Here is an 8757-nt window from a genome sequence, read left to right as displayed (position 1 = left end):
ATCAAAATTTTTTAACATTTTAGGCCAATTTTTTTTCTGCTACATATTTTTGGTAAAAGAAAATCGCAATAAGCGTATTTTGATTGGTTTGCGCAAAAGTTATTGCGTTTACTATCTACGGGAAAGATTTGTGTCATTTTTATTGTTTTTTTTAACTAGTAATGGCGGCGATCTGCAATTTTTTTTGCGGGACTGCGATATTGTGGCGGACAAATCGGACTCCTGACTGACATTTTTGACACTTTTGGGGGTACCAGTGACAATACTACAGTAATCAGTGCTATAAATATGCACTGTTACTGTAAAAATGATACTGTCACGGAAGGGGTTAACTTTATTGGGGATATAGGGGTTAAGTGTGTCCCTAGGGCGTGAGTCTAACTGTTAGGGGGCGTGGCTAGTGAAGTAATCACAGATACATACAATCCTACATAGCAGGATCGCATAGCCTCTGTCATTACTTCAGGGAGAATGACAGACGGCTGTGTTTAATTCAGCCGTCTGTCTTTCTCCCTCTCCTGAGGGACATCGCAAGTGGCCGGTGGACATTGGAGCTGCTGGTCACACGCGCTGGCTAGGCAGGGAAAGAGCGAGGGCAGGAGTATATAGTCGTGCGGCGGTCGGCAAGTGGTTAAAGTTTCCAATATCTTCCCGACTATGGAAGTTAAACTAACAGGTCTATAGTTACTTGGCAAAGACTTTGATCCCTTTTTAAATATAGGCACCACATTGGCCCTACGCCAATCCAGTGGTACTATTCCGGTTCTTAACGAGTCCCTAAAAATTCGAAACAAAGGCTTTGAAATTACAGCGCTCAATTCTTTTAGGATGCGTGGGTGGATGCCATCTGGTCCAGGTGCTTTATCCACCCTTATTTAACTGTTATTTACCCTTTGTAAATTTTCCCTATTTACTCTGGCTAGAATCACACATTAAGGTTTGTTTACTAAAGGCAAACAGGCTGTTCACTTTACAACGGGATTTTGTAGTTTTCATGATAATTTTCCCTAGAGCTTAGTAAATGTGGTAAATATCCACTTTGCAAAGAATACCCAATGATATGCTTGCATATAATCAGATGATGAAAGTCAGCACGGCTTCACTTCATTCACTAAGCTAGGGGAAAATTCCCTTGCAAAATAAGCAGCCTACTTTCCTTTAGTAAATCCACTTTATTTACTCAGGCTAGAATCAGATGTTAAGGTTTGTTTACTAAAGGCAAACAAGCTGTTCTCTTTGCAAGAGATTTTGCACTTTTTAAGGGAATTTTCCCCAGAGCTTAGTAAATGTGATGAATATCCACTTTCCAAAGAATACCCAATGATATTCTTGCACATAAGCACAGCCTCATCTCATTCACTAAACTAAGGGGAAATTCCCTTGCAATGAAAATTCTCTTGCAAAATGAACAGCCAATTTTCCTTTAGTAAATCAACTTCATTGAATCAGGCCAGAATGAGACATTGGCTGTCTACCAATATCTGCAATGACAGCAACCGCTTGCAGTAGTGTTGAAAACAACAACAAAAGAAGGAAAACAACAACAAAAGAAAGGGTACACCGACTTAGTGCATTACCAACACAACCGTTTTAATTGAAATGTAAAAAGTAATCTACTTAAAAACTCTTATCAAGCATAGGCATGTATAATGGTGCAGACGAGACAATCTCAAGATCCACAGTCCACAGCCAGTGCTGTGGGAAGCCCTTGTAGCATCCAAAGGCTAACGCGTTTTGAGGGTGGAGCCCTTTTCATCAGAGCCTCGACCCCTGAAACGCATTAGTCTTTGAATGCTATGAGGGTTTTCGACACCACTGGCTGAGGACTGTGGATCTTGAGGTGGTTTCGTCTGGACCATTATACATGCCTATGCTTGCTAAGAGTTTGTAAGTAAGTAACTTATTCTCTCTGGAGAAGAGACGCTTGAGAGGGGATATGTAATCAATGTACAAATACTGTACTGGTGACCTTAGCATAGGGAAGAAACTTTTCAGAGAAAGGGAATTCAATAAGACATGGGGCCACTCACTAAAACTAGAAGAAAAGCGGTTTAACCTTAAACTGCATAAGGGGTTCTTTACTGTCAGAGCAGTAAAGATGTGGAATTCTCTTCCACAAGCAGTGATATCAGCAGGGAGCATCGATAGTTTCAAAAAACGATTAGATGGGCACCCTAAAGACCACAACAAACAAGGGTATACAATGTACGGTTAACAGCACACACACACATCATAGGTCAAACTGGTTTGACTGGTGTCTTTTTCCAACCTCACTAACTATGTAACTATGTACCTTTTTACATTTCAATAACAAATGGTTACGTTGGTAATGCACGAGGTAGGTGCGCCCTTTCTTTTATTGTTGTTTTCAGTGCTTGTAAAGATGCCCACAAGCCCTATGATACCAGCAAGACCTCTGGCATCATATGCATCAGTTGGACAAGCAAAAAGAGCGACACATACACACACAAATTCCCAGGCACCACAACGAAGTGCAGGAGAGATATATACTGCTTGTATTTGCAGTAGTGTGCCTGTGGCCTTATAGTAAAAGGTTATTAAAATGTGAAAAACATTGTTTTTTTTATAGGAACCCAACAAGAAAAAGTTAAATTTCAAACACATCCACTGGAGGGAGACATTGTACATGATAATTGAACCAGTATTATTCCACCCATTCTTTTGCATGCCTGTTTAATAAATTGCAGATGAAAATTCTGGTTTGTTGAAGTGTGCAGCAACATAATGTGAAAATGATGGCTAGACAAAGATTTAGCATTACTCAATTACTTTGAAAACAGCCACATCCACCCACTTCTCCACAGTTCATAACAGAAGAGTACTAGCATTTAGATATCATTTTCTCACCCATAATTGCTGTGCTGGTAGATTTCTCAGTTTCTGCTAGTTCATTTGTTGGAGCTCAATGAATCCATAGTGTGCTGCCAAGTGATTAAGTCAGATGCCATTTTTGCATTCGTTTTTAAAGCTGACTCACCCCCCCCCCCCCCTTTTCATCTGTATGTACTGGATCGGTCTGCAGTATTGAGCCAACTCCTAGACATGCTGTTCCACCCACAATTGTTCAAGAGGGGCACAGCAATTGAAAGTCTTCCTGACAAGCAAAGCTTAGGGAACTAGAAATACACCAATGGATTTGAGAAGGACTGCACTTTGGAGTAAGTGCTAAAGGAAACTTGCAGCTGTCACTGTGGTTTGGATGATTGCATGGACATTGTGCACACCTTTTGTACCAGCACTGGGATTACAGTGTGCATTGCTGCAGGTGGATGCTCCGATCTAATGCTTTTCCCCCAGGAGATAAGAAGCACAAACAACTAGAAGGTTGAACAGAACAATAATGACATTACTGCTCTAAGTGCTTGGATGTCCTTTGAATTGCACGTGTGTGAAAGGCATTTGGGGCTGGATATAGGTGCAGTACTTGCAAGAAAGCACTGAAAACAGAAGGAGCATTTCCAGGCTTAATCCTAGAGCTGCCTGTGATCTTCTAAACATTTTTTTACAGAATATTAAATAGCCTGCAGATGGATGGTACAAGATCCTGGAATTAAAGTATGCTGCGGAGATAAGGCAGCTTTCAGCACCCTGGACCTAAACGAGGTGTCTCATCCATCTACATGAAAGCAGGTACTGTAGGTCAGTCTTATCAGCCAGCCAAGGGCTTAGGCAGTTACCCTTTGTCAAGTGTAAGCTCTTTAGCCTCAAACTCCATGTAAGGGCATGTAACCCAAGGCAAGTTAAAAGTGAAGGAGCTAACGTTGCCAGCAAAGGGCCAATGCAATTAAACTCTTGCGGCAATTGCTCTGAGATTGAAATAATGCATTTATGGAAGGGTTTACTTTAGGTTGGTGCACTTATTTGGCACAGCTTATTGTTGGAGCTTGTTTTATCGGATATTAGGCTGTATAGTAAGGGGAGATCGTTTAGACAATGAATTCTGCAACAGAATCGACCTCCTGCAGGATGTGACAGTCAAGCAGATGGAGTTCAGGGGACAGAAATTAATTAAGAAATAGGCTGACTTTGGCACCATTCCCAAAAAGTGATCACCTGTGTTTGTTTGTTAGAAATATCAGATTTGTTCTAAAACTCTTATTCTGTCTGGGGTTGTGATTTCCTGAAATATCTGTTTTTGACCTTAGTATTCAGTATATCATGGAAATGGTAAAGGCAGTTAATTATTTGTGTGTGTGTTTGTTTTCCTGTGGGCTCCAAGATTTATGGCATTGAATTTTACTACACTCTATGCTCTAAGGGTGCATCTGCTGATGACACTGTACAATTTAGAATTGTCTATTGTTTAGAACTATATTGAATGATTTATGCATTGGTCAACTATATCTATCTATCTATCTATCTATCTATCTATCTATCTATCTATCTATCTATCTATCTATCTATCTATCTATCTATCTATCTATCTATCTATCTATCTATCTATCTATCTATCTCTATCTATCTATCTCTATCTATCTATCTCTATATCTATATATATATCTATATACATATATATAGTATTTGAAAATCATAAATCACAAGATATATATATCTATATATATATATATATATATATGTGTATATATATATATATATATATATGTGTATATATATATATATATATATATATATATATATATATATATATATATATATATATGTATGTATATATATATATATATATATATATATGTATGTATATATATATATATATATATATATATATATATATATAATCTTGTGATTTATGATTTTCAAATACTGCTTTGAAATTGATGGATTATGTTGTGATTTTTACTTTTGTTTTATTACATCCTGTAAGTTTTTAATTCACTGGAACAAACTTTACAAACTAAAGAAATTGCTTTTAGCACATTCAGATAGCAAACCATGCCTTGAGGGTACTTTGCTAATGTGGTCATTTTTTATGCCCCAGGCAACCTGTGTTCTTTTTAACCTTCTAATCATTTCAGAGGTGTTTTACATAATAGACGTTTTCCAGTGAACTTGACAGATCATATTTTTTATGTTAACAAAGGTTTCATGGTTTAGTATAAAAATACACCCTTTATTAAATCACCCCTCATGCCTTGGGATAAAGCTAGAAATGGTGTAAGTCTTTGTTTACTCATGTTTGTCCCCACACAACTGTTTAGGTCTTCATAGTTATTAAGTGTGCAGGGTTTGTGTGCAAGATGATTTGCATAAGAAATCTGATAAATTGATATTGCATTGGTTGTCACTTAAACAAAAAAAGAGCTACATAAGTTGCAGAAACCTTTCAGCATAATGGATTTTCTTTGTCTTCTCAGAATTCTGTACTTTAAAAATATGCAAAAAAGACAATGAAACAATCCTTTAACATTAGATGTGCCTATGAGTAAAAACGAAATGTAGTATGTCATAAAAAGAAGTTGTGGGCACACATACTAGTTTGCGCACAGGCAAGGTAATATCACGCTTTTATTGTAAGATGGGAGACCAACTTATTGCTGTAGAAATTACCTAGTGCTTACACTCACTGGGGGAAGATTTACTAAAACTGTAGTTTGTAAAATCTGGAGCTGCTCTGCATAGAAACCAGTCAGCTTCCAGGTTTTATTATCAAAACCTAATTGAAGAAGCTGAAGTTTGAAGCTGATTGGCTACCATGCACAGCTGCACCAGATTTTGCACTTTTCAGTCTTAGTAAATCTACACCCACTGAGACTTTTCAGTGTAATATTGCTTTTAATGCTACACACAGTGGAAGGGTTCTCCCCTTTTCAGTAGAAACTGTGAATGCTTTTTAAATATTAGTCCAACCAGTACCCGTTAACAGATTAAATCACCTATCAACTTCATATCTCTTGGGGACTCTGGAGGAGACATCTCTGTGCCTAAAATCACATCTTCATCCACCTACTGTGGCCACTAATTGGTGTCTTGCCTGTTTGCTCTTTAGTTATGTGGCAGGGGTGGGCAGAACTTGAGGGGTATCAGGAAAAGAAGCCTATAGGGAATGCAACCCAGGTCTCCAGGAGTGCCCACCTAAAAATAAAATATACCCTATTTGGATGGGATGATTTACCTACACAGGGATAAATCTCTGTGACTAGTATTGGAGATTTTTTTCAGATTAGACCCCCTATTGGAACTAGTTTCTAAACAATACACTGCAGCAAACACTGCAACTGTACTAAAGTCATAAAGTCCACATTATTGCCTATAAAGCTGAGTTCCAGGAAATGACATTGGTCCAGCTTGGCACACTAAAAGTATGTCCTTCTCATACCTGATGGGCCACAAGGGAAGCTGAAAATCACTGTAGCACTTGACACTACTACAGGTCCTGCTTGGGTACTGTGTGAGCAGATTTTCCTCTGCACGCTGACAACAGGCGTTCACTCACTTGCCCACCTATCAATAAAATATACCCTCGTTGGATGAGCTGATTTACCTACACCGTGATAAATCTCTGTGATTGGATTTAAGAATTGCTTCAGATTAGAGCACTTATTGTAACTAGTTTTTCAACCATACATTGCAGCAAATACTGCAACTCTACTAAAGTCAAAGTCCACATTATTGCCTATAAAGCTGAACTTCAGAAAATTACTTTGGTCCAGATTGGCACACTATAAGCATACCCTTCTCATAGCTGATGGGCCACCAGGGAAGCTGAAAATCACTGTAGTACTTGGCGCTACTAGAGGTCCTGCTTGGGTACTGTGTGAACATATTTTACTCTGCACACTGACTATAGGGGTTCACTCACTTGACACTGCAACCATTCATAGACCACCTTGTATTTTTTTTTTTAATGATTTTCTTTAATTGGATGAAGTGGAGTGGAAGGATGGTAACTTCACAGTCCCCAATCAAAGAAAATCGTTAAAAAAAAATACAAGGTGGTCTATAAATGGGGACAATCCTGAGGGAGCTACCCCATGTGGCAAGCCAGTCTAGAAGGTTACCACTGTAGTAGCGCTGACTACTACAGTGATTTTCAGCTTCCCCAGTGGCCTATCATGTATGAGTTAGGCATACATAATTGTGCCAAGCTGGACCAATGTAAGTATGCAAAACAGATAATTCCTGGAGTCCAAGCTCTAAGTAATACACTGCAACCAAATTTCTCATAGCTCTTCTTTAATTTCATGTCCTTCTTCTTGATGTATTACTAGTTGGATTCCATTTCCATGACCGATTTGAATCTGATTGGTGTTGAGGCAGCTCTACTGAACATGGTAGTGACACTTTGATACATTTTTCTTTTTGGTTGCCACAGATAACGAGCAGCCTGCAGCTGCTGTGTATGGGACTACCCATCCTGCATTAAAAGAAATAGGATCACTTGTCAGATCACCAGGGTACTGCCAAAAGGGAGGTGGGTGGACTGATGCATACCAGCTAGGCCTGGATAAAAACAGGAAGGTGCAGGTAGACTATTTTTCCAAAATGCATTTTTTTTTTTTACTTGAGTGTAAAATGCACATATGCACATAAAAATGCACAGATCAGTCATATTACTAGCACAGTCTTGGTAGAAAATATAAAGTAAATTACACCCATAAGATAAATGACATTGATGAGAAAAAAAAATATCAAAATACGTTTCCTTCTGTTCATATTATTGTAGCTTGTTCTGCAATGCACCCAGGCAGGGACAGGAAAATAATTTGGACTGGCATTCTTTATGCCTTAGATTAGCTAGAACACAGAAGCTATGTCACAGCAAAGTCAATACACTGGCGGAAGAAATTGGGTTTCATTATGAATTTGACTTTGCACTGAACATAAATTGTAATCTCCAGATAATCTTCTGCTTAAAGTGGAAAAAATCCTAATTATGGCTGTAAAATCCCCTTCACATTCTAGACTGGGAGATCTTCTCGCAGCACTAAATTACTATTGACTAAATGATAATTGTTATCTAGCTCTTTTTATCAACTATATCAAGCTGGAAATAAACATTTATACACTTTTTCAATAAGGCAGTGCAAAGAGCAAAACTGAAGTGAAAAGTGCAGTAACCCATAGCAAATAATGGGATTTCACTTTACCAAAGTCATATGACTAGAAGACAATTTCTTTTTAGTTGCACTTTTTTTTAGTTTACTGAATAATCCTTCTAGAATGATACAATGCATTTGCTTCTGATTGAAGCGAGAAACAAATCAATCATTTGTTGTCCTATATGTACACAGGAATTTAGTTTTAAGGTATACCACAACTATTAGGCTGGGTTCACACTTATGTGAATTGGATGCGGTTTTCCTGGCATCCGATTTGCAGGACAAGAGAGTGTGACTGGCTTTCAATGGAGTCAGTTCACACACCTCCGGGGCAGCTGTGGTTCACGCAGGAAAAAAGGTCCTTTGCATCTTTGGCTCAGTTTCTGGTCCAAATTCAGGCAAAAATTCTGGTCTGATTTGCACCTGAACAGGGACGCACCATACCCCCTGCTGTGAGCCGCGGCCACAGCTAGTGTGAACCCAGCCTTATAGAACTTGAATGCAAAGCTGGTGCAAATATACTTTATGTAAGGATTTATCAAGCCAAAGATGTAGACCATGTTACTTGTTATACTGACTATGGCCTATAGTAATTAGGAAGTATATGGTTTGCCCTTTTGCTGCCTGAGCCATTTTTTAAAATGTTTGCACACATGTAAAAACTAATATTTGTGGCCTGAGAAACCCCACAATATTATATAATTTATGAAAGCAGGGACCATGGAGAATAAAATTGTGT

At 38.4% G+C, this 8757-nt stretch overlaps 1 protein-coding gene across 2 annotated transcripts in view; it reads left to right on the top strand.

The window, feature by feature from the left end:
* Positions 1–2841: 2841 nt before the first annotated feature.
* The window catches only part of TAFA2 (TAFA chemokine like family member 2), a 474773-nt gene continuing 468857 nt past the window's right edge, over positions 2842–8757 (top strand). The window contains exon 1 of one of the 2 annotated variants that reach the window (XM_082255904.1): positions 2842–3651. The gene's annotated coding sequence lies outside the window, so the exon portion shown is untranslated. The remainder of the gene's footprint in view (positions 3652–8757) is intronic. The other variant, XM_082255903.1, reaches the window with a different exon arrangement.

The sequence above is a fragment of the Pelophylax lessonae genome (genome assembly GCF_965119305.1).
Source record: "Pelophylax lessonae genome assembly, chromosome: 4".
In the NCBI taxonomy this organism is placed as follows: Eukaryota; Metazoa; Chordata; class Amphibia; order Anura; family Ranidae; genus Pelophylax; species Pelophylax lessonae.
Note: the sequence above shows the minus strand (reverse complement) of the source record. Positions and strands in the feature narration are given on the sequence as shown.